Consider the following 26,660-nt stretch of genomic DNA (forward strand, 5'->3'; position numbering starts at 1 on the left):
GGTCCCTCTGAATATAGAGCAAGTGACTGTCAGCTTGCTTGTGTTTGAAAGCTCCTATCCTATCATGTGATACTATCAGGAACCAAGGATTAGCAAACCTGTGTTATTTTGGAAATACTTTTCTTCAGCATGCTGAACACATAGCAAGAGCATAGGTAATAAAGCTATTGAAACCTCACAAGTGAAATGTGAGCACTTCATCCTTTTTTGAAAATATTGCAATGTTTTGTGATTTCTCCTTCATATGAGGAAAGAGAAACAATCTTTCCAATTATTTCTTTAATGAATCAGTTACTTTGTGGAGTGTTTTACTTTTGAAAATGTTATTTTTCAGATAGATTCAACAATCTTACCCCTATTGTGTAACTTAGTAGTAAGCTTTCTGCATTCATTGTACCTGGGAAGGTCAAGCATTTTATGACCTCAAAAGCCTGATTCTTGTTTTATACAGACAATTACCTAAAAGTTCCCATTATTTAAAATGGATATTTCAACCATCTCAAGGTTTACTTTTACTAGGATTCTCAAGTGGTTTTATTTATTGAATACTGAATCAAATTGAAGCAGACTTTATCATGTTATCTAAAATCTTACTTTTTGTATTTTTTCATTTTATTTTAAAAATCATGGTTGTATGACATGCTGATATAATTTACTGGTAAACTTTACATTTAGATTTTATAGTTTTAGCATTTTTGTCAAACCCTAGTTGAAGCTACAAAAATATTTTGACACTATAGACTTTAGAGATTTATGTAGCCAGAATAGATAAAGCAGAATTGGATGTCAGAATCATAGAGTACAATTTATTGGTTATCATGATTAGAGGGGCTGATATCTTAATGAAAGCTGATTGGCAGTAGAATTTATTACAGAAACTATAAGATAGAGAGTAGAAAATGATAACATTACTAATTAATATGTAATGTATCTTGTGACTGTGTAAATCAATGTGTTATCATTTAGAATCTTTACTAAATTTTAGTTTAATTGTGTGGCTGTTTTAGTGTTAAAACACAATTTTAAAAAACATATAATGTGTTTAAAATACCTTTTGAAAATAGCTGTCAACCACAAACAGGTAAAAATGTGTTTATTATACTTTGGATAAAGATATATTCCAATTGGGAAATTTAGAAAACCTAAAAGATTGTGAGGGAGAAAGAATTGTTACAGTAGATGTAAATGTAATGTTAAATGGCCTGCAGGGTATCTGACAACATTCTCATAAAACACTGTAAGAGAAATCGGTAAACATCTTGAAGACAAAGGAATCATGAGTGATGAAAAAGATGAGTTTATTATAAACAAATCATGCCTGACAAAATTAATAATGTTTAAAATAGAATGCAGAATTAGCATGGTTAAAGGGAATGTATATTTTGAACTTCAACCAAGTGTTTGTTGTAGCTTTTCAAAAATAATTGTAAAATTACGATATAAATAATCTGATGGATAAAGTATGCAGAGAAAGCTGATGAATCTGTAGAAGGCCAAAATGTAATGCCAAGAACACCCTCAAATGGATTGCAGGATTAGGTGGCAGTGACAAGAGTGACCTGAGGGGTTCAGGTTTCCTGTAATCTTTTCCAATCCACCCCATACACATATATTTCATATGAAAGCAAAATGTGTATTACGGAAAAGTAGATTCTGACACAAGTCCTCCCAACACACTTTCTGATCAAATTTTCTTGCTAAATCTCCGCATATATAAATTTTGGAGGCTTCACTGATGGGTTAGATCAGGGTTTGCCAAATGCATCCCAACCCCTTCTGTAAACAAAGTTTTATTGGAGTACAGCCATGGTCATTTGTTTATGTATTTATTGCCTATGACTGCTTTTAGACTATAGTAGCAGAGTTGAGTAGTTGAGACAGAAACTGTATGACCTGCAAAGGCTAAAATATTTATTATTTGGCACTTTATAGATAAAGGTCCTCTTTTAAATAAATGAATGTTTTCACCTGTAGAGACATTAGAATTGTTGTCAAGGCTAGGTATAGTCTGAATATTTGTACATTGCATGAATGTGGGAGGGAGTGAACATGTAAAGATTCAGGGTTTTGTCTCACCCTGAATATTCCCATGTTTCGTCAGGAATGACCCATCTATTTTGGCAGTAAAGGTCCCAAATTGGATATGTGTCATGGTAACTACTTTCATTCAGTTCCCTTCAATTGTTCTTGACATCATAAAAGGACATAATGACATATCAAAAGTTTAATGGGGAAGTGTGAAGGAAACAATAGCTGAGAAGGACAATGTTGTTAATCTTATGTATTAAGACATTTTAGGTCTAATGGGGTAGCAATATATTTTGTTTAGAACTTTTTCCAAATAAGTATCATCCACTCGATCTTGGACCCATCTCTCAAATGGACTTACCGTGCCCCATTAATGCTGAGGGACAGAGCATTTTTCAGCCTAAGATTCAACTGAAAAAAAAAATTACCTTGCACATTGTAAGCACTTGAAAAATATTTATGGCTAATGATTTTTGTAAATTCATTTATTCATTATTCAGATCTCTCAATGCTTACTATCTGCCAGGCATGACACCTAGGGGCAAGTGATTTGGCAGAGAATAAGACAGATAGCCTCCCTAATGTAGGAAAATGGACAATGAATCAGCTTATAAATAAGTCAAATAGTGCAGATAGTGATATCCTGTGAAGAAAAGAAATCTGGGTAGTGGGATCAAGGTGACTTGGGTCAGATAGGGTGGGATGAACTGTAACAAGGTGCCATTTGAGTTGAGGACTGAATGATGAGAAGGGGAAGCCATCATGAAATGATCTGGGAGAAGAGCCTTGTAGAAGAGCATGTTCAAAAGCCCCAAACAAGTGTGGCCTGATGAAGGAAGACTAAAAAGGTAGTGTGGCTGGATTTTAGGAAAACAGTTTGGGTGTAGGGAAGTATGAGTGTGTGTTTTTGTGTCTGTGTGAGAGTGCGCTTGGGAACAGGACATAAAATTAGCTCCTTGTTTGTTTTCTAAGGTACTCAATTGATTCGTATTTTCTAAACATAAATGTATGTTTCATATCTAAAATGAGAGTTATTGAATTGATTGTATTTGAATCAACCATTGTTCAATGAAAGAGAAGGCCATTCATAGGTGTCTTGATAGGAATAAGAGTGAGAAGAGAGAATACACTGAGATAGTGAAAGTTTGGGAGAAACTGGGAATTAGTACTTGGTTCTTTGGCTCTAAGACCAAAAAGAAGCTTATTTGGAATGTCAGTACATGGGTCTGGGTAGTTCTTGTGCATCCTGATGGAGCAGAGACTTGTTCACAGAAAATGGTAACTGAGCAGGGACATTTAAAGAAAGCTGCCTCCTGTTGCTGGAGGGAGGATTTGAGAAAAGGACAAAGCTTTTAAAAATATATAATTGATTTTTAACAAGAAAAAGATTAGGACTGTGAATGGGCCAGGCTGAATGACTGAAAAGAGACATCCTAAACCCCATGATCTCCATCATCAATGCCAGCCTCACAGAAGAAAAATAGGTTGTTGGTAGATGGACTGGATTATGATTGGGAGGATGGCATGTTCGAATTGCACCAGGAAATGGAAGGAGTATGTACCATATCAATACACCTTTGGGGAGAAAAAAGAAAAAAGTAAATTCAGAGAGCAAAACTGGCTTTGGATAAGAAAGTCAAGTGGGCAGTAATATAGCAAAGGAAATAGTTTCGTTTTTAAAAGTATTACTGTAATGCTTATTGAAGCAATTGTGAAAAACCTGAAAACTGTGAGTTTATGCAAAGAGACATTTTTGAAACTAGAAAATAACAAGAGGTCTATAACAAAAGTGTGGAAAATTTGTAAGCATTTAAAATCTATAATTGAAAATTCAGTTAATTTAGTTTAACAAAATACTTAAAATTTAAAGTCTGTTGGCTGTATTTTGGCTTAAATGTAAAAATTCCTAGTCTATAGCTGCTAATATATTTTATATCACAGATAGGTAAAAGTCTATGCTTTAATCGAAAGGATGAAGCCTTTCATATCAGTCTGAAGCCAAAAGTTATACACAAACTTCTTTCCCTTTTTGACTTGCTTGGATCAGATACTGATCAGGTGCTTTGCTTGGGTAACAGACTTGTGAGTTTTACTATTAGCTTTCATCAGCTTTTTCAACGTTGACCTTTGACCATGAAATATGAAGACAAGAACGGCCTTGAGAAACAATGCTGCTCAGGTTCTATTTCTGGTTCCTCAGTGCAATTATATATCATACTTTAATTTCTCTAACTGGCATTTCTCGAGTTAAAATTAATTTGGGTTCACTATGAATTTAACAGAAATTGACAGAGTAGAGACGAGTACCTCATGCTGAACTATATAGGAAGGACATCATGAAGGACACGTTGAGGGCATAGGAAAAGCCTGATATATATGTGAAAATATTTCAGCTACATGAACATTGCGTGACACATTGTAGACCCAATAATTGTTTGCTGAAACAATGTATATTTATTTAAAATCTTATCTCATTGGGTGAGACAGTATAGTTTCTGCATTATTTGGAAGTGAGGTTATATAATGGAACCAGGTTATGGAGGAATTTGAAAACCAAGTATATAAGACTTGATACTGTAAATGATTAGGAACTATTATAGGAAATAACTAGATGATTTTCAAGTATTTGTTCTATTGTGGTGTATAGGATGCTATAGAGATAGACAGAGGCAAAGGATGATATTTTATTCCAGGCATACTTTTATATTAACCAGGTTCTCATTCCCAGCCTACCTTGGCTGCATTGAAATGAGTTTCTTCATAAAAGTTTATAGGTCTAATGTTAAAAAAAAAACAACTGCCTTAATTATCAAGCTTCTTATGTTATCTTGTCTTTGTATTTCCACTTGCCTTGAATTGTATCTTCTTTTCTGTATACCTGCTCTTTAACCATATTTTAGGACTTTGAACATTCTGCTTTATTTCGCCCTTTTATACTTGTGTCTCACTGGTACCTGCCTGTTTGCATTTATTTTTAGGGAGTAACTCAATAAAAATTAAATTGAATGAATTTATATCTAAAGCCTTTGCTCTTCATGGAATTACTCAATGTATAAAGATTGGTACACTAAAAGCAAATCCTGCATTACAAATTGGTTGCTGTCTTTGGTAACAATCTGCCAAGAGGATATTTCAAGAAAATATTCATACTGCAATGTTGGCCACTTGCTGGCCCTCACTAAGTATGCATTTTACTTTGACAGGCTATTTCATAGAAATAATTTAGGACTAGAAAGTAAAAATTGTATCGACTGGTGTACCTCTCATCAGACGAATTAGGAATAGCAGACAATCCTACCTTTGAGAAGTTATTATGATAATATTGCCCATTTATACTGTTGTCTTGGTTGCCTTTAGAATATATAATCATTCACGTATTTATCCCATGAAAACTGTTTCCAAAAAGGAAATGAGAGGTCAGCTTTCATTGTATAATTCCACATTTATTGAACTGGTGGGATCTTATTTTTTCAATTTTGGGCATTGACTCTGGGAAATTTACTATGGTATAAAACTGCCAGCTGCACAGAGGTGGGGCCAGTTTTGTCAGCATCTTATGAACAATTCACCAAATGAGTTTTTCTGGGAAAACCATTATGAAAGTTCCTTGCATGGTAGTGAAGAGGTAGACTTGTGTTAAATATAATAACACACAAGAAAAACTATTAACTAATGAAAGATTGAAGAACTCATGAAAGATTGAAGCTGGAAATGGAACATGGTCTGTAGGAGTGGAACATGGTCTGTAGCAATCAAAACTCTGCAGCCAGATTGACGGGGGCATAAATCCTGGTTCTGCCACTCAGTAAAAATGTGTCCTTTGGCAAATTACTTACTCCCTCTGTTCCTTAGTTTACACATCGATAAAGTGGATATAATGATATTACCTACCTCCTAGAGTTTTTGTGAGGTTTAAATAAGTAAATACAAATAAAAGCGCTTTGAACAGAACCTGAATATGGGGACTGCTCATATATTTGCTATTATCTGTTAATCTTTAGAAGTAAAGATGAAAATTAAATAGCTTTCTCTTCGACTCTGCCTTCTATTTTTACAAAAATATAGGAAGAAAATTTTTGTCACTTCTAAAATGTGGAATGATTTTAAAGCAGCACTATTTTGTTTCAAAGATCAAATACCTTGTAATGCAATTGTCCTTAAAGGAAACATATTTAACCTTTAACCAAGACTGAATTATCCAGAATTGTTTTCACATACCCCTTTTAGAAGAAAGGATACAAATCATAACAGAATAGCTCATTGTTAGGCATGTCTTCAGAAGGAACTTCAAACATTCTCCTTTTGTCCTGGGTGTTACTGTATGGGTGCAATCTCATATGTTTAAGTACTTAGAATTCTGTAAAATTAGAAGGCAAGGGGTTTTTATGTGGGTCTCTGGACCCCTGGAAATTTTATACAAAATTTTGTGATCATATGCACTTTTATAGAGAAAAAAGATTCTTGTTTTTTTTTAATCATCATCCCAGAGCCCCTTCTGACTTCCCAAAAGTTCAAGAACCATCCTCTAAGGCAACGTAATTTTTTCATTTGAAGTGAAAGATAAAATTATAATTCCCTATTACTAAGGCAGAGAAATCTACTAGAACATCTTAAATGTTTTGTTAAAACTACCTAAAAACAAAAGCACTTTACCCCCGGTGAACCCTTAGCTAACCAGAACATTTAACTAACCAATATTTCAGATATCAATGATTACTTGCATCAAGCAGCAATCATTCTTCAGTGATTAGCTATGCTGGTGAAAATAGTCCAGTCTTATCTAGAAAATGATGATTTTGAATTTTTTCATTCTTTTTATCTTGAAGTTTCAAAATTATTAATATTTTTATAGTTTCATAATTATACATGTCTTATGGTATGCTCAGGAATAAGAGTATTCTATAAATGCTTACTTCAAAACTATTACCATATCAATCTAATATAATTTAGTACTGAATATGTCTGCTCATGGTGGAGTAAAATATTTGACAGAAGACTAGGGAAAGCTGGAAGAAAAATAATTTTACTGACCTGTGAAATTTTTAAAAAGTCTTCTGTTTTTTATGAACTTATGTAAATGTTTAAGTGCATATTTACTTTGGTATTTTAAAATTGCTTTTACTAAAATGGCTTAATAGAAGATTTTTAAATAATTGTTTTATGGATCCTTAGAAAGGATATACATTTCAAGCCCAAAAACTTTAAAGTTTTTAGTTGAAGGGGATTAAGTAAATAATTTAGAAGTGCATTCTATTTACCTGTTAATAATTAAGCAGGTTAGATTGTGTACTTTTTATAGTCATTGAGTTTTAATTTATTTATTTGTTGGTGTGTTGGTTTTTAGAATTTATTTAAGGCATTCTGCTCTTGGGAAATAAAAATAAACAGAGTGAAGCTTCACATAATAAAAGGAAAGGCTTGGGTTACTTTTAAATAGAAAGTAAAGAAAAAAATTGATTGTATTTTAGAGTTAAAAACAGTATTTAGTACCTTATCTTTCTGTACTTTTTCCCTCTATTTAGAAGGGAACCTGAAATACCTAAGAGCAAGTATAACTGAGTCAGTGAATGGTCTTTTGTTGTTGCTCTCGCGCTCCAGCTCCATGGAATTTGACTTTATTTCAGATGGTTTTAGTATGGGGTTTAGCCAGACCAATCTTATGAAGGGTTCTTTGAGAATATACCATAGAACTTACCAGATTTCCCTGGTGTTCTAAAAACTCTAATAAGATATCCAAATCCAAAATGAATACCTCCACCTTAGGATGCATGATTACGGATGAACTGAAATTAAGGCTTTTCCAGTCTTTGAAGAATGTATCTTGTCTTCTTGACAATGGAACTGTACAGGTTCTTTATGATCTTTCAGGATCATCAATTGGCTTTCATTTGCCTTTTAAAATAAAATACAACTAAACCTCATGTTTAAATTTCTATTTAATGAAGACTTGTTTGCTATAATTATTGATAGAGAATGGTCTTTAACAGTTTCTATTCATTTTGTACTCATTGGGAAGGCCTTATACAAAATAATGTCCATTGAAACAACTAACCAGAAGTCATAGTTCATATATTGTAGGGTCATATGTTTTGAATGACATGTTAAGGACTATGGATTGAAAAGCATTACTTATATGGGAATGAACATGATTTTATAGCTACTTAAAATTTGCTTACTTTAAACTTTTACTTAATTGAAATTTATACTACTCCTACTTCCAAAACTGATTTGGAGCATCTGATGTTCTCATGGCATATTTTGCCTCTCTTTATACAGTAGTCCTATCATTGAAATCAATGAACATTTTATCTATTTTCTCTTGTAAAAGTATGTTTACAGTATAAATGTAACCTCCAACTTAAGTTTTCTACGTTCCAGTCTGGCTTTTCTTTGAAAATTTAATTAGAGATATTACCAGTTAAAATTTGGTTGCTAGGAACCTAATAGATACCATTATGGGTTGTTGCTGTTATCTTTATAAATCTTATTTTTCTTTCTTTGTTGTTCTCTTTCTTCCCTTCCTCACAACACCTGCCCTTTCTCCTTTCCTTCCTTACATTTTTTTCTTTTAAAAAATCTATGCAGTTAAAAACGTTTCACCAAAAATGACAGACATTTTCAAATGTCTTTCTTAACATTCAAGAATTCTAATAATATAACATTAAATTCTTCTTTCCTGAAACATAAACTAGGTGCCTTCTTTTAGTGCTTTTAATGTTTATAAAAATAATTTGTTTTTATTATAGAAAATTTGGAAATAAATTTTAAGAAGAAAAAATCTGTCATAATCTTAAGATAAATTCAAAGAATAATGTAGTTTAAGTTTTTTACAGTCACATACATGCTTTTTCTAATACACATACAAACACACACACACAAACACACACACACCTGGTACATACAGATCTATACTTGTATATGCGTATGACCAAAAGTTGTGTATAGTCTGTATTTATATTATATAGAGAAAAATTATTAAATATTGGTATGTTATCATTATTACCATTTTATAACCTGTTTTCTAAGCTTAATGATGTATTATATATTTTTCACTTGCCTAATGAACACTTAATATCCGATTACATATAATTTATCTAACCAGTTCACTATGCTGGAATATTTTAGTTTTTAATTTGCATTTCTTTCATTGCTATTGCAGATTAATATTATCACATATGTATTTTAGCTTCTTATTTCACCTTATTACTTATAGGTATTATTTAGAATTAATAGTATTATTCAGTATTAATAGTAATAAGTATTACTATTTTATATATAGTTTAAAATATATTTTATATATGTTAAAATATATTTATAAATGCATTCCATAGTTTAGAAGAGAATCCACAATTCTATTGTGAATTGCCTATTCATGTATTTTGCTCATTTTAAAAAGTAGAATAAGGCCAGACGTGGTGGCTCAAGCCTGTAATCCCAGCACTTTGGGAGGCCGAGACGGGCGGATCACGAGGTCAGGAGATCGAGACCATCCTGGCTAACACGGTGAAACCCCGTCTCTACTAAAAATACAAAAAACTAGCCGGGCGAGGTGGCGGGCGCCTGTAGTCCCAGCTACTCGGGAGGCTGAGGCAGGAGAATGGCGTGAACCCGGGAGGCGGAGCTTGCAGTGAGCTGAGATCCGGCCACTGCACTCCAGCCCGGGTGACAGAGCAAGACTCCGTCTCAAAAAAAAAAAAAAAAAAAAGGTAGAATAATATGTTTATTTATTTATAAAGACTCTTAGCCCAATGAACATTATACACTTTAAAAATATTTATTTTTTGTTGGCCTCTTAATTTTGAATTTTGTTGAAGATATTTTTTGCCTTACACATTTTTTTTTTTTTTTTTTTTTTTTGAGACTGGGTCTTGTTCTCTTGCCCAAACCAGAGTACAGTGGCAGGATCATGGCTCACTGTAGCCTTGACCTCTCCAGGCTCAGGTGATCCTCCCATCTCAGCCTCCTGAGTAGCTGGGACTACAGTTGTGCACCACAATGCCCAACTAATTTTTGTACTTTTTGTGGAGATAGAGTTTCACCATGTTGCCCAGGCTAAAATTTTTAATTTTAAGTAGTAAAAATCATAAATCTTTATGCGTATATTATATACCTCTGTGTATGTACTTAAAAAGTCCTTCCCATGTTGGAGTTCAGGAAATTATCCATATGTATTTTCTTAGAGGTCCTTGATTGTTTTATATATTATATTGAGTTTTATTGACCTGATTTATATTTTAGTGCTGATAAGAATTAGAGAACAGAATTTATTTTTCCACATGTAATCAGTCAGCTATCTTAACATTGTTCATGGAAATGTTACTTGTAATATTTACCTCATACCTGAGTACCCCTGTCATCTTCTACTGATCTGTTTCTTCCAATGCCAATATCACACTGTCACTTATATTTCACTCTTTGGAAAGAACCTACCTTGTTCTCTGCTCCTTTGCTACAGGACTCAAAGCTAATGCTTGATGTTTTCTCTGTATAAATTTGTTTTTTAAGTTTTTCAGTCCCCTGGTTTGTTGTTATTGTTTTGAGCTGGCTTTAAAGCATCAAAACTACTAAAAATCATTTTAGTTCATTTCAGTACAACGAAGATTTTTTTGAATGTTTGTTATATAACAAGGCTTGTGCCTGCATTAGGAATACATAAATGAATCAGATATCTGTGTGGCAATGTCCCTGCACTGGAAAAATGTGTTAATCTCATGGAGTCAGACAGCATGGAAATAGTAAAGAGAGTGACCTCATGTTAATAACTTAATTTTCTTCTGATTCTTTCTTACTCTTTTGTTATCTATGACTTCTTGGGCTTAGCCATTTTATACATTTCCCCCCGTTTTTTTTGTTTTAATTTAGGAAAGATTAAATATTTTGTGAAAATGATTTAACAGAGTTAGATTGACTCAGGCATATGAAAGATGGTGACTTTTTCATATTCGTGTAGTCTGTTTATTTTCTAATTAATGAACTGAAAATTGTATCTTTCTATTTTTGTTCTCTAAATGTTTATTGAGCTCTTGCTAGGCACTATTTAAGGAACTTTAAGGGAAATAACAGTAAATGCCTTTGACAAAGTAATCTAGTGGGGAAATTCACAATTTATAAAAATACTAGCAATATAATAAAAAATATTGAGTGCTCTGTTTGGTATATGCTGGCTATTATACTAGGCAAGGAAATACGTGTTATTTAATCCTAAAACAATTCAGATGGTCCTTCATTTTTTTTTTTTTTTTTTTTTTTGAGATGGAGTTTTGCTCTTGTCACCCAGGCTGAGGTGCAGTGGTGCAATCTTGGCTCATTGCAACCTCCACCTCTTGGGAATCAAGCGATTCTCCTGCCTCAGCCTCCCGACTAGCTGGGATTACAGGCACCCGCCACCACGCCTGGCTAATTTTTTGTATTTTAGTAGAGATGTGGTTTTGCCATGCTGAGCAGGCTGGTCTCGAACTCCTGACCTCGGGTGATCCACCCGCCTTGGCCTCCCGAAGTGCTCGGATTACAGGCATGAGCCACAGCACCTGGCCAGTCCTTCAGATTTTTTTGTTTTGACTGTTTTCTTTATTTGATTCAGATTACTTGTATTCTTACCTCCTTTGAGAAGCTTCCCTGTCCAAATCTAACTAAAATATCAGGTCATGTAATTCTCAGTGCCATTATCTTGTTTTATCTGAATTCATAGTACTAATTATATGACATTATAAATCTAACAATTTATTTGCTTATTGCCTGTTTCTCCTATTGCTAGAATGAATATTGAGTGAAGGAATAAACAATGCATTGTAGGAGTTTGTAGTTTAATTTGGTATATGTGATGTAATTTCTTTAAGCCTGATTTTTTCATCTGTAAATAGATACAGAGTTAGTGCCTGTTTTATTGGTTAGGCTGTTCATTCACTCATTGAATACATACTCATTGATTTCCTAGTATATGGCAGGCACTATTCAAGAAAATGATGTTACAGTGAAAAAGACAAAGTGCCTGCCCTTATATTACTTGCATTCTAGAGGAAGAGACAGATAATCAATTAACAAAAATAACTTTGGTAATATATCATGTAGTGGCCAAATTAATTTTCTCAAAGGTGTCCTCCACCTTATCTCTATGATCAGAACATTTTTTCTTTTCTGTTCCTAATCATCATATGTCTTCATCATTAATTCTTCTGGTCTCACTCCTCCTAGCAGTTACTAACTTTTAGCATCTCTCCTAGTTTGCAGATGCAGAATAACTGTAATAATGCTGATGTACCCCAAATATAACGAGACTGTCAGATTCCTTTTCTGGAACGTATTTGTCTATTAGTGCAGCCAAACCTTAGGTGTGTTTTGGTTTACTAGTGTGGTTTGTTGTTTGCAAAAATATTGTGCATGCATATTAATGATATAGTCAATTAAAATCCTCAGATTTTAAAAATTCTAATGGACATTTTACTGTAGATGTACTAGATTATAGAATCAGCATATGTTTATGTATTGCATTTCCATTATTACAACTGCTTTTGAAACTTTGAATCGCCAAATCTCTGTGGAGATTATTAGTAAATATGGCATCAAGGTCATCATTGAGATGTCATAGCAAATTTAGAGAGATCATTTTCTAATGGGAACACAACATCAAATTCAGTTTTTAATAGGGGAGCTGTTTTTAGTCTTTCGATAGTCAAAGTCACCAAATTGGCTTTAAAATAACCTCAACCTGCCTGTTCCCTGTCCAGCTTCAATTCTATACTAAAGAAATTTAAAAGCAACCCATCCATTTGTTTAGCATCCTTGCATCTAAATATGAGTAGGACCCTACTATTAGCCTTTCTGCTAAGACAGGAAATATTAAGCCATGTTTTAATGTCAATGCCTTGGGTACTAAACTGTACTGAACCTGTTACCCTTTGCATCTTTATTTCTTTCCACCCATTTTCTTTTTGTTTTCTTTGGGTTATCTGTGTTTATGCAAATGTCTCTAACCTTACCTACTATCTTGAGAATAGGGCTTGTGTTTTATCTTTGCATACTTTTAAACTCACCAGTGATAACCGGTACATTATACATCATGGATCTTGGCAAACTCTCTGTTAATAAGAATGAGCAAGTAAATAGGTTAAAAGCAATTTGGGATTTGCTTTTCTTAAAAGAAAATATGAAAATAAAAATGCAAATATCCTTATGAGTTAAGATAAATTCTTACGATACTATAGCAGACACCATGCTATCCCTTCTCAAAAATGTATATGCAGTGTATATTTGGGCCATGTTTTACTGAATACTTGTACACATATGAATGTGTTAGCTTTCAGTTTTCTTTTTAAAACTAGATATTAGTTGGCATACACAAATTCAGCTACGTGAGTCATAAAGATATTATAGAAATGCAGATGTTTTCCTTGGAAGATTTCTAATTTTAAGTATTCTTTTTTTTACAGACAAATAAAAAGAAGTGTCAAGAATTGCCTTTGGGACTCTGAAGGCTGAAGGTAATGTCCAATAATATTTTCCTGAATGGGCTTTAACTTCTTTAATTGTCTTATGATATTTAAGGTCTTGGATTTGCTACCTCAAATTTTCTTTAATTTTATTGTTTTTCTTTTATTGTCTTTAAGCACATTAAATATCTTTTTCTATGTATACCTAAAAATAATATGAAATTGTAAGTAAAAGATGTAGAAATTTTATACTCTTTCTGAATATTTCAGTCTAATTAAGTGTTGCTATAACTCTTCTTCATTCTATTTCATTATGTATTATATCCCTCTGTCCTCTTTTTTTTTTTTTTTTTTTTTTACTGATTTGGAACTCAAATTTTAAACTGTGTTCTTTCGTTAAATAGACAAATGACTTAAAGTCAAAATGTCAGTAACAATTTCTCCTGAGGAAGAGCTTTACAACTAACTATAAGAAATAAAATTGTATTTGTTGGGGACAATGAAACTGTTTAGATGATGTTTAGTGGCTGCTGATAGTCAGAAGTCCAGAATTTCAGGCAAGAAGTTTACAATAGACTCGTGTGGCTGCATTGTGTATTAAGAGCTCATAGGGATTGAAGGAGGCTTCTTAGACAAGAGGGGGCTGTAATTACTTTGCTTCTTACATGCATGGTTAGATTTTCCAGAGAGACTAACATGGTAGGGTAATTTATTATAGAAGAGTAAATCACAGATTACATTGGAGGGGGATGGGGTAGTGCGATCCAACCATCAGTTCTGTGAATACATACACTTAAGCATGTGTGATAGCTTGTTTTTAATTTCTTTACACCAGTGCACACCTCAAACATTCCGTTTAGCAGTGGGATATGCAAATTGTTCCAAATGCAGCAGCAGTACTTTCACCTGAATGTCAAAACTGTCAGAGAGCTTTAAATCAAATCTTTATAACATTTTTTAAAAACCAGCCAACCCCAAGATCAAGGCACCAAACTCACTGAAAAAAACTTCATTCTCATACTTCCAAAAAGCTCCTGTATGTCAATAGGGTAATGTCAAAGTTCTAATTCACCTGCTTTCTAATTTTAACCTTTTAAGGATTTTATTTTATTTGGCTTAATTATGATATTTTCTACAAATTAATGATAAATGCCTTGATTAATAAAACCAAATGTCAGAGAAAATGACAACTTGATGAAAAATTAATACTCGGCAATATTTTAAGGTACAGAAGTACTAAAGATGTACTCTTAAACCTCATGTTTCATTAGCTCTTTCTGAAGGTAGTTAACTAGAATTCTCTTTGCACCTAAGTTTTCACAGCCACATGTACAGATACATTTTAGCAATATAATTTTCAGTAATTTTCTGCTGTTCTTTTTATTATTAGCTCTTATAGTTAGAAATATACTTCTAATTTTTATCCCTGCCTTGCCCCATAAGATTATTTATTTTTATTCACAAAATCAAAGTAAACTATATTTTGGAGTGGTTATAGAGATTAAGTTACCATACTAAGAATCAGGTTAGCAACCTGTGTGTGTGAATGTGTGTGTGTGTGTATGTGTGTGTGTGTGTGTGTCTTAGAGAGAGAGAGAGAGATTAGAGAAACCTCATGGTGCAAAATTAATATTTGGTGATTGGATATCTGCTAGATGATTTATTTGGTTATGAACATTTCAGCTTTTATATTTAAAATTATCTGAGAGGGAGAGAGAATATAGCCTTTCAAAGTGAAATAGATTTTAACATGATAATTTCCTTTTTTGTTCAATATATTTTTTTCCTGAGATTACATTAAAATACCTGAAGACAAATAAAGAGTGGTAACTTCCTTTTTTTCTTGTATACTATTAGTTTTTTGGCTAGCTCAAAAAAACAAATAATATGAAATACGATTATTTTTCTACTTTTACTGGAGATCATGAAGTTGAAAGTTAAAAATATCTCATGTGTTTTTTCATCTTCACAAATATCAGGATTTCTGAATATGAATAAAATATTTGATTAAATCTTATGCAGAAATGGTGCTATGCAGGTACCAATGGTACATGCAGGATTGTAGTCCATGTTAGTTTTTTATTTTCATATTTTACAGATAAAGCTGCCAACCAAATGAGGGAGGGCAAAATGACCTCTTGTGTGTTTGTTTTGTTTGGTTGTTCAGAATAAAAAGACCCACAATATGTACTGTCAATGAAATGGACTCACTTTAACCATCTGTTCATGTAATGACCTGATGGTCATACCTATCAACAAAAAGTTTTGCCAATTAATGTTAGAATCTCCTTTTTCTCTAATATAATGAGAATTTCCAAGTAGGTATTTTAAGCATATTGCTTTGCATAGTAAGATAAATAGAGGTAAGTGTTGGTCAACATTCTATAACTACAATGTATGCCAGTCCCAAGGGAAAACATTCTTCAGTGTAGATTTCCAGTAATATTTAAAATTTGGAGATGGATTGCATTGAATCTCCCTTAGCTGGCTCTAGGTTTTATTGTTTTTGTGTCTTTCCTGGTTCCAGGCATCCAGTCTGTACTGGCAAAGCTGCTTGATGAGGAGAGGCCTCCAACATTGCTGCTCCAATTGCTTACCTACCTGCCATGAATAATAGCTTTGTCCACTAGTTAATCATTGCATTGTAACTGTCTCTGTTCCATCTTAGCTGATCACTGCCCAGAGGAGTTTAAGTTCCACTGTTAACACAAAGTTCCTATTTCCTTTCTGTACCTGCATTTATGTGGCTGTAAAAGCATGCATTCTTCTCATACACCAGTTAAATAAGATATGTCCCACTTTTTTTTGACAGTTTCTAAATTACATATTTAACAATGTGTCTTTTCCTCCTTGTTTATTCTGTTCATCCTTTCATCAGCTTACTTCTGCATATAAACTAGTGTTTTTTCATTAGTTACAAGGTTTGATTAAGGAATTATTAACACCTATTTTATGGTCCCCACTTTTATACATTTTCAGTTGAGATTTTAGTTATTTGGGGTAAGTACTATAAGAAAATATTGTCCTTTCCCTAACATGTCTATGGACAAAGGAGAAAGACTGGACCCCCCAAAATCTCTAAGAGACCTTTGTCTGGTCTTACATGGTTTGATTCTAGAATGAGGGCAACTGGCCCAACCTTACACAGAATCTTTAGTTTTAGGGAGTTAAGATTATTTAAACTCAATGCTTGAATTAACACACATAACAATCAGCTGATACACTTTGAATAATCTGAATCTTGTGGAAAAATAAACAGCATTAGAATATCTCTCATCCAACAAAAGAAAAAAAGTAAATATATTTTATGGAAGGCTTAAAATATATAAATTCCCAGTTTTGATACTCATAATTGTACCATATATTCTCTCTAAATGACTTGGTAGCACCTTTGGAAATTGCATTATCTTTGTTTTTTTGAGATGGAGGCTTGCTCTGTTGCTCAGGTTGGAGTGAGGTGGCATGATCTCGGCTCACTGCAAGCTTCGCCTCCCGGGTTCATGCCATTCTCCTGCCTCAGCCTCCCAAGTAGCTGGGACTACAGGTGCCTGCCACCACACCCGGCTAGTTTTTTGTATTTTTAGTAGAGACAGGGTTTCACCGTGTTAGCCAGGAGGGTCTCGAACTCCTGACCTTGTGATCTGCCCGCCTTGGCCTCCCAAAGCACTGGGATTACAGGCTTGAGCCACCACACCCGGCTGCATTATCTCTTTTAAGCCTGTATTTTATTCTGCTATCTCAAGTAATTGATTGAGACCTTATTGGCTTGAAAAGATTAATGCAGCTTCCAGAGCTGGCTAATGCATAACTTAAGTACCAGTAGAATGGTAAGGTTTTGAAAATAGGAATCATTTACCTTATTTGCTTTCTTTGGAAACCTGTTTTAAATTGAATAAAATGTTTTCATGAAACACACTAATAAATGAAGCAATCAGAAGGTATTAAGAAAAAGCATGAACGTTGTCCAAGATATATAGGTGATTTGTGTTTCTTGCCTCAATGCTGCATTCATGCTTTCTCTCTGTCTACCATTCCCTAAAATACCCAAGTCTCTTTTTGTATCCTTTAGTGATGATAAGATGTTTTTTATTCCTCTAATGAAGTGGGAAGTAAATTAACACACTTCTTTTTGGGAATTAGATTACTCATTGTAGTACTACTCAACATACCTTTGTAATACTAACCCGTACCCACAACTAATTAGTGAATTTCAGAATTAAGGAAAATCTTAGTTGTATGGTGGCTGTATATTTACCAGTGATCAAGGAAGTGTTACTAATACACTCGTCAGTATTAAAAAAGAATTAAGTACACAAAGGGCCAGATGGTCGAGCCCAGGACCTATCAAGAGCCCAGTATGTGTGGGCTGGCCCAACGGAATGACAGAAACACTTACCAGGCTAAGTGGAATCAGAGTTAAGCTTTCACTTACAAGAAAATGCTTTTCAAATGTGTTTTCTTATCATATTGTGATTTACATGTGCAAGTCTCATTTGTACTGGTAACATTTGAGACCATATATTTCCCTGTGTATCAAGAACTATACATATTTACATGTATCAGAAAAATCTCTTGGTACATGAAGTATTGGGATCATAGTTCAGCAGTTACCATGTAAACATTTCTGCTGGTTCAGAGAATGCTACTTTTCTCTCCTACAAAAATCTATAATTTTACTGTTATAACATACATATTACACTTTCTTGTAACTGAATATTTGTCTCATCCAACAGATTGCCTGGCTCGTGATATAAGGTACCTGGTTATAGAGTATTTGCCATAGTAATGGTTAGACAAGGAACTAGTAAATATTTACTTAGTGTTTATAACACTATTATGATAGTAGTTATAATAAGGTTAAATTGGAGAAATTAAAAAGCAAATTCCTTCTCTTTCCGGTGATTTAGCTGACTTTACCGGTATGCATATAGAAATGTCCTGTTCCCCACTATACTTTGTATCCCTTTCATTTTTCATCTGTTTTAATTTATTTTATTATATAATTGTATACTTTTGGAAGCCATTTTAAATTTTTTTGGTTTCAAGGATAGATGTATCAGTGAATTGTTGGATGGGTACATTGATTAAATACATTGTACATTTTTAGGGATTTTTCTCTCCACAATTGGACAAATAATACTAGAGGAGACTAGCTAACTTCAGTCCTCCCTCCTTTCTTCTGTCAATCCCTTCTTTCCATTTTCCAGCAAATATTTATGGAATGTCAGCTCTGTGCCAGAAACTTTGTAGATGTTATAGATAACTTGAACAAAAGAGACTTAGTCTATATCCTTGTGGAGCTTATAGTCTAATAGGGAGGTACAATAAGCACATAAATAAATATTAGAGACATAGATGTGTTAAAAAATGACTTATTTTGCTAATCTTCTCAGTTCTAGCTTGGGTTAGGGAACTGAGTCTACAGTGGAGAAAATTATCTTCAATGATCTGCCTTCTTAATAGTGGATTACTTGTAGATTAAAAATTGTGGAGAGGCCAAACTATTTCAGATTATGTTTTAAGGAGCAAGTGGCTTTGAGGTGAAGCTAGGTGTGGCAATATTTGCATGCAAGATAAGTTGTAAACAGTTTTGTAAACCTGGATTACTTTATATGATATAGAAGATTTTCATAGACATTTGAAAATCCCAGATTGAAATATTATAGAAATTTCTAGTATTTTTAAAATATAAAAATAATTTCTTTTGATGATTATTTATCAATAGCCCAGAGTTCATTCGTGAATTGGGGTATAGTAATGATGAAAAAAGAGAAGGTGATGGAAGTGTTTCTTTTTTTTCTCATTGGAAGTGTATGTGGAGTATTTTTGTCTTCTGATCAGATTGTTCATTATGCTCCCTTTTGGATGTGTGTACTGTTTGGCCTTCCAGCCTGCATGCTCATTCAAAGGCATTCCAAGTCATTATGCTGGACTTCAGCCTTGTTCAGTAAAAGACCATTTCCTCCATCAGCTGTCCACTTGGACATACATTCTTTTTACTCTCAAAAATATTTTATATGCATTCAGTTTATATTAGATGCATTTGTCAAATTACTTACAAATAATCAGTTTTTTAAAGTTATAATTTGAGCTATGACCTCTCAAACTGTAAATTATAAGGTTTGACCTTTTGGTTCACAGTTTGACATAACAGCCATTAATTACAGTTTTTAAAGAACATTTTATTTCTTTTAGAATTTGTATTTTGAAAACAGTTTAAGTATTTTCTCTGTAAGTTTTCAGAATAAATGTGGAAATGTAAATGCATATGTATCTATTGTAATACATACATTCAAATATACTAAATAGATAGCATGTATATGCATGCTATATTCAAATGTGTTTATGCATAGCACATTGGTATACACACATATAAAGATTTTTATGTAATATCTTGTGAGTTACCATAAGCTCATACTTATTTTATACAACTCTAGCACATCAGAATGTGAGCAACTTTTTTTTTTTTCTTTTTGAGACGGAGTCTCACTCTGTCACCAAGATTGGAGTGCAGTGGCGTGATCTTGGCTCACTGCAACCTCGGCCTCCTGGGTTCAAGCAATTCTCATGCCTCAGCCTCCTGAGTAACTGGGATTATAGGTGCCCGCCACCATGCCTGGCTAATTTTTGTATTTTTAGTAGAGATGTAGTTTCACCATATTGGCCAGGCTGGTCTTAAACTCCTGACCTTGGGTGATCGGCCCGCTTCGGCCTCCCAAAGTGCTGAGATTACAGGCATGAACCACTGTGCCCAGCTGAGATCAACTTTCTAAATGTATTTATCAGGGTGAAAGAGACTTTATGACCATTTGAATCTAGGCTTTTCCCTTTTTTTCCCCTTGAGCAGGAATGCAAAAGTATGTGCCTACAAAATGCCCAGTGTCTGACAGTAATTTGAAAGTCTTGAAGACCATTTGAAGTAGCATGGTGTGGGAAAATGTAAACTGTTCAAGTAGTTTTTGCAAATGTACACTGAAGGTACTGAGATAGAGAGTACAGTAACATACCAGAAAGGTCAGTTTAGGTAAACACAGAAAGATATCCAGATGTGTGAACACTTTGCTGATATCATCAGTATTTGAAATGGAGGAATTTAGTATGTTTTTTATTGGATAAAAATAAGATATTTATATAGCTGAAAATAACACCAAGTATATCGTTTTCTGCTGCTATTTAATAAAATCTATTAATATTTTGATGATTTCTTCACTTCTGAACAGGTTTTCTCATTTTGTGTTAAACTGTGTTCTCTGTTGCTAAATTCACAAAATTAAATCTAAAATACTATGAAGAGATGAATGCTTATAAACATCTGAATAATTATCTTAAAGGTACACAACCACCTCTTTGTATTTTAAGTATTTTGGAAATGGTTAACTTGGTTTTGTTCAAATTATTCTCTAGGTTAAAACTAGCGTGATGTGTTTCATAACAGAAAGTTAATTTAGGCAACAGCACTGAAAGCAAAGATCTCTTCAGGAAAGTGTCTCTTTTCTTTTTTTTTTTTTTTTTTTTTTTTTTTTTAATTATACTTTAAGTTCTAGGGTACATGTGCATGACGTTTATATCATGTATAACTCCCCAATGCAATCCCTCCCTCCTCCCCCCTCCCCATGATAGGCCCCAGTGTGTGATGTTCCCCTTCCCGAGTCCAAGTGATCTCATTGTTCAGTTCCCACCTATGAGTGAGAACATGCGGTGTTTGGTTATCTCTTCTTGTGATAGTTTGCTAAGAATGATGGTTTCCAGCTGCATCCATGTCCCTACAAAGGACGCAAACTCATCCTTTTTTATGGCTGCATAGTATTCCATGGTGTATATGTGCCACATTTTCTTAATCCAGTCTGTCACAGATGGACATTTGGGTTGATTCCAAGTCTTTGCTATTGTGAATAGTGCCGCAATAAACATACGTGTGCATGTGTCTTTGTAGTAGAGTAATTTATAATCCTTTGGGTATATACCCAGTAGTGGGATGGCTGGGTCATATGGTACATCTAGTTCTAGATCCTTGAGGAATCGCCATACTGTTTTCCATAATGGTTGAACTAGTTTACAATCCCACCAACAGTGTGAAAGTGTTCCTATTTCTCCACATCCTCTCCAACACCTGTTGTTTCCTGACTTCTTAGATAGTATTATCCTAAAATGTTTCCCATGAAAATATTTTTCCAGTATATCTGAGTGTACTTTTTAAAGATTTTTTAAAATATTTAACTTTATGTAAGTATTTTCATTCTAATTTCAGAATTATGTTACTACCTTAGTTAACTCTAGAGCTTTGAGTGGCTGATGTTTTTAACAGACTGATGTAATTTTGGAATTCCTTATTGATAGGTATATGTGAACTTTTGTTTATTTAACCTGTATGTTTTGTACTTCCTATACTGGAAATACCATTTTATTTTCCATTGGATTTGAGATTCAGTCTTGGCTGAACTATTTACTGAAAGTTGGGCAAATTACTTTAGTTCTCTGGGTTTAAGCCTACACACCAATAAAAGAAAATGGAAAAAATAACATCTATCTATTGGGATTATAATTGGGATTGGACATATTATTAATAAATTGATGAATTCAATGCCTAGCACATAGAAATGTTAAATAACTGATGATTATTTAAACTGGAGAAATGTTCACCATATTTAGAAAATATTGAAACTTTTTTAAACAATTTCAATCTTTCTGATAAATTTGCTACATTTTTCTTCATTCACCTCGTGTGCTTCTTTATTTTTTTTTTTTGCATGTTCTCTATTTTTATCTACCTAATTTCCCCATGTTTATCTTTGAACCTGGAGTTACCATCTCACCAATACTATCTGGAAGGGAAAGAGATTATACCTTAAAAGGAAATCAGTATACTGTTACAAAGAAGTAATTGGTGTTCCAAAAAGAGGCAAGTATTTATCATAGGCCATGTGTTTAGACATTTCTAAAATGGTACAAAAACAGGATCTAAGCTTTAGAAAGTCTTTTTCTGATTATGTTGTTTGGATGGCATTCTTTTCTTTTAAAACTATGGATTTAAAACTTTTCTTTTAAAATTATGGATTTTAAGGAAATGTTTGCTTCTTTTTTTTTTATTTTTTAAAAGCAAAAGTAAAAGCAAACAATTAACCGAGTAAAGACACAACCTAAGGAATGGAAGAGTATGATACCTGATAAGGGGTTAATATCCAAAATATATAAGGAACTCAAACAACTCAATAGTAAGGAAACAAATAATCCAATTGAAAAATAGGCAAAGGGCCTGAATAGACATATCTCAAAAGAAGATATACAAATGGGCAATGGGTATATGAAAAAATGCTCAACATCACTAATCATCAGAGAAATGCAAATTAAAACCACAGTGAGTATCACCTCACACCTGTCAGAATGGATATTATCATGTAACCATCAATGGAGGAATGGATAATATACATAAACATGATGAAATGTAAGTAATCTTTAAAAGAGAAAATGCTGTTGTTTGTGACAACATGGATAAACCTGGAGGACGTTAAGTGAAATAAGCCAGGTACAGAAAGACAAATACTGCATGATCTCACTTATATGTGGAATCTAAAAAAGTCAAGCTCATAGAAATGGAGAGTAGAATGGTGATTACCAGAGGCTGGGATGGAAGACCAGGGAGCTGCTGGTCAAGGGGTACAAAATTTCACTTAGGAGGAATAAGTTGAAGAAATACATTGTATATCATGTAAATAAAAATATACTCTATACTTAAAAATTGCTATGAGAGTACACCTTAAGTCTTCTCACTACAAAAATATGTGGAGTAATGCATGCGTTAAAATAGCATGTCGTATATCATAAATATATACAACTTTTACTTGTCAATTAAAATTTAAAAAGCAAAAACAATGTCATGATATATTAACTAAGGGAGAATTTTCAAAAGGCAGAAAATTTCTGAAATTAATTATAAGCAGATTTTTATGTCACGAAGTACATTTTATTATTTGCAGATTTCTCAGGATTCCCTGGGGTATAAACCTAACAGCTTCTCTTTCTACTAGCTTCCATTAATACATTATCATCCCATCTTTCAGATAGACACATTTTGGGAGTTTTTGCCCCATGGCACAAACTAATTATTTGATCTAAATGCAAGGGCTTCCAAATTACATTATGGGAGGTTGAAATTTGAAAATGTTTTTCAAAGATCAGTAAGCTTAGAAGAATTCAGTTTATCCCTCATATTACATAAAAGCTAACACAAGATGACACTGAAAATTCTTAATTCGGTCTCAGTCCACTCTTTGAACTCCTAACTTCTAAACTCCCATCTCTCTTCCCATCACCCCCACCTCCTCCACCCAGGCACATAGTTCTTTCCATACACACTTCACTGTTTGCTGTCTTTTAAATACACTGTGGCTGCCATGCTTTCTGCCTTTGCTCTTATTGTTCATTTAGCCTGCTATAGTCTGCACATGACCCAGAAAAAACTGCTATTTCACCAGCAGAGGCCTTATTTATCCTCTACAGATCAACTGATCTTTTCTGTGTCTCCTTAATACATGAATATGATTTACCATATTGTAGCATAGTGTTTTTGGGTTTTGTTTGTTTGTTTACTTTTTGAGACAGAGTCGCACTCTGTTGCCCAGGCTGGAGTGCAGTGGCCTAATCTCGGTTCCCTGCAACTTCTGCCTCCTGGGTTCAAGCAATTCTGCCTCAGGTTCCCAAGTAGCTGGAATTACAGGCATGTGCCACCACACCTGGCTAATTTTTGTATTTTTGGTAGAGATGGGGTTGCACCATGTTGACTAGGCTGGTTTTGAACTCCTGACCTCAGGTGATCCACCCACCTTGGCCTCCCAAAGTACTGAGATTACAGGTGTAAGCCACTGCACCCAGCCTATTAAAGTTTTTAACTCATGCCTGGCTCCTTTCTAGATGATAAACTTCTTGAGAGAAGGGAGTATGTCATGTTCATTTTTGTGCTTAACTCAAAGTATGTACTGAATGAATGTTTACTAAATTGATTAGCCTATGAATGGACTTAAAGAAACTGCATTGTCAGTTGTATACAGAATTTATCCATAACAAAAATATAGCAAAAAGGGGTTCTTTAAAAATTTGTGTACTAAATTTCCCTCGGCTTACTATCTGATTTCCTTGAGGCCAGGGTGTTTGAGTTTGATGCTTATTTCTATAGTTTCAGTAAGGAAACAAAAGTTTTGTCTTATACACAGCAACAAAATTAAATATAATTTTAAGACAAAAGACATTTTCAAGGCAAAAAAAAACTACTTGTCAAAGTAGTTTTCAATTATAGTACTTGGAATGAAAACATTGAAGGATTAATACAGAAAGTCTTAGAAGTGTTTAATACTCCATAGTTTTAAAATACTCATTGATTATTGTACTTAGTTTGAAACATTTTTTTAATATGTATAGACTTAACCTAGGATCTTGAATTTAGGCAGCAATTAGCCTTTTACATGAATCTGTTTGGAAAGCATTATAAAATAATAGCACCCTTCCCAAAGAAAGATGTGGTTGCAGTAAAACTGCACTCACTTGTTTAATAATGTTTCTACTGAAACAGTTGCCTTACTTGCTTTGTTCTCCAGAAGCAGCTTTATAGATTTAAGCACTGAGTATACAGTACACAGTGGCACTATTAACAAATCAGAATGAGGCCAAGGGAAAATTCATCTAGGATCCACACACCTAAATGCAGTTAGTAAACAGAGACACCAACTCTCATTAAGCATAATTAAACCTAATATTGACTGTAAACTGTTACTTACCTTAAACTTCTCTATAGAGAGTGTGGAAAGGGATTAACCTAGCAGATTGGGACATTAATTACTACCTCTTTCACATTAGAGTTACCATCAAGAAGGGCTATATTCATAAATAAAACATAGGAGGGATTGAGAGACTGAAAATATGTAAATTTATTTTATAAAAAGGAACGAAAAGTCTAAATTGAAAAAAAATAGTGAGCTGTGAGTGATGCCAGCTCCAGCAAAATGGAGCTCTGGCTAATTACTACAAAAAAATAGGCTTAAATAATTACAGAAATGTACCCTTGCCTTCTGACTGACAGAACCTGTTTCACAAGAGACTCCAGCTCAACTAAGTATACTCTTTTTCGTGCATAGCTTCCTCCACTTTCTTAAACTAATATGGAGTTTAAGAGAGGATGAAGAGACTTGGGAGAAATATAATTTTTCCCTTTTTTTCTCAGTCATTAATAGCCTTTTATTTATGAAATTGATTATAATGACTATATAAATGTTTTTTGGCTTGTCAACAAAGAAGGCACAGTGCTGTTTTTTGTTCAGTCAAAATGGCCCACTAACTGGTCTCCTGCTACTATTTAATAATATCCTTCTTGGGTGGAATCTAAAAAGTATGTTTTGAAGGATATAAAAATGTCAGCTAAATTTAAGATCGACTGTTAAACTTTTATATTATACTGCTGCCCCAAGGGGGAACACCAGGATCTAGGAGATAAGAATTTAAAGAGAAAAGCAAAATAATGACAATACAAACTTATCTACCAGCCTTAGAATTTTCTTCAAAATCTATCAGGCTGTCCGTCTCCAGTGAGTATACACTGTTATCTTATTACTTGTTTTCTATTTCCTTTCCAATAAGGGACCAGATACTCACATCTGGGTGGGGTTTCTTATTACTTCACCAGGGCTGGGTTCTAATGTTTGGGACCAAATCCCATATACAATCTTGTGTATGGTTGTTGTATTAAACCACAGCTTAGGTATAATATACTAGGCTCTTACCTAGATTTTAGTGCTATCATGCCAAATATTATCTTTCATGTGCTCATGAGCACCAGAGGAATATAGCAATTGTGCATGTGGAAAAGGGAGCATAGAAAGTAAGCCTGGAGCATGTATTCATTTTTGTAGTGGATGTGGAGTTCAGTTTTAAAATAAAACCCCTAATTTTTCCCTGAATTTAATGCTCATTTCACAATTTATGAGATTAACTTATGCAGCAGAAGTAATTAATGGACAAAAATCTATCCTTCATTTTCCCATTGAACAGAAATTTGCAAACTGGTTGGATGACAGAGGATGAACGAAAACAGTAAGAGTAAGATTACTTCTATCCTCTGTTCTTGTAACAATCGTGACATTACGAAATAACCATAACAATGGCATTCTTATTAATCAGACATATTTATACAGAATTAGTGTTGGCTTCTGCTCTATACTA

General features: G+C 33.7%; 1 protein-coding gene across 16 annotated transcripts in view; it reads left to right on the top strand.

The window, feature by feature from the left end:
* The window catches only part of ZBTB20 (zinc finger and BTB domain containing 20), an 845,365-nt gene that overhangs the window by 160,485 nt on the left and 658,220 nt on the right, over positions 1–26,660 (top strand). For all 16 annotated transcript variants that reach the window (XM_033211209.1, XM_033211197.1, XM_033211201.1 and 13 more), the window contains exon 2: positions 13,455–13,505. The gene's annotated coding sequence lies outside the window, so the exon portion shown is untranslated. The remainder of the gene's footprint in view (positions 1–13,454; positions 13,506–26,660) is intronic.

Source organism: Trachypithecus francoisi, unplaced genomic scaffold, assembly GCF_009764315.1.
Source record: "Trachypithecus francoisi isolate TF-2019V2 unplaced genomic scaffold, Tfra_2.0 Lachesis_group0, whole genome shotgun sequence".
Lineage (NCBI taxonomy): Eukaryota > Metazoa > Chordata > Mammalia > Primates > Cercopithecidae > Trachypithecus > Trachypithecus francoisi.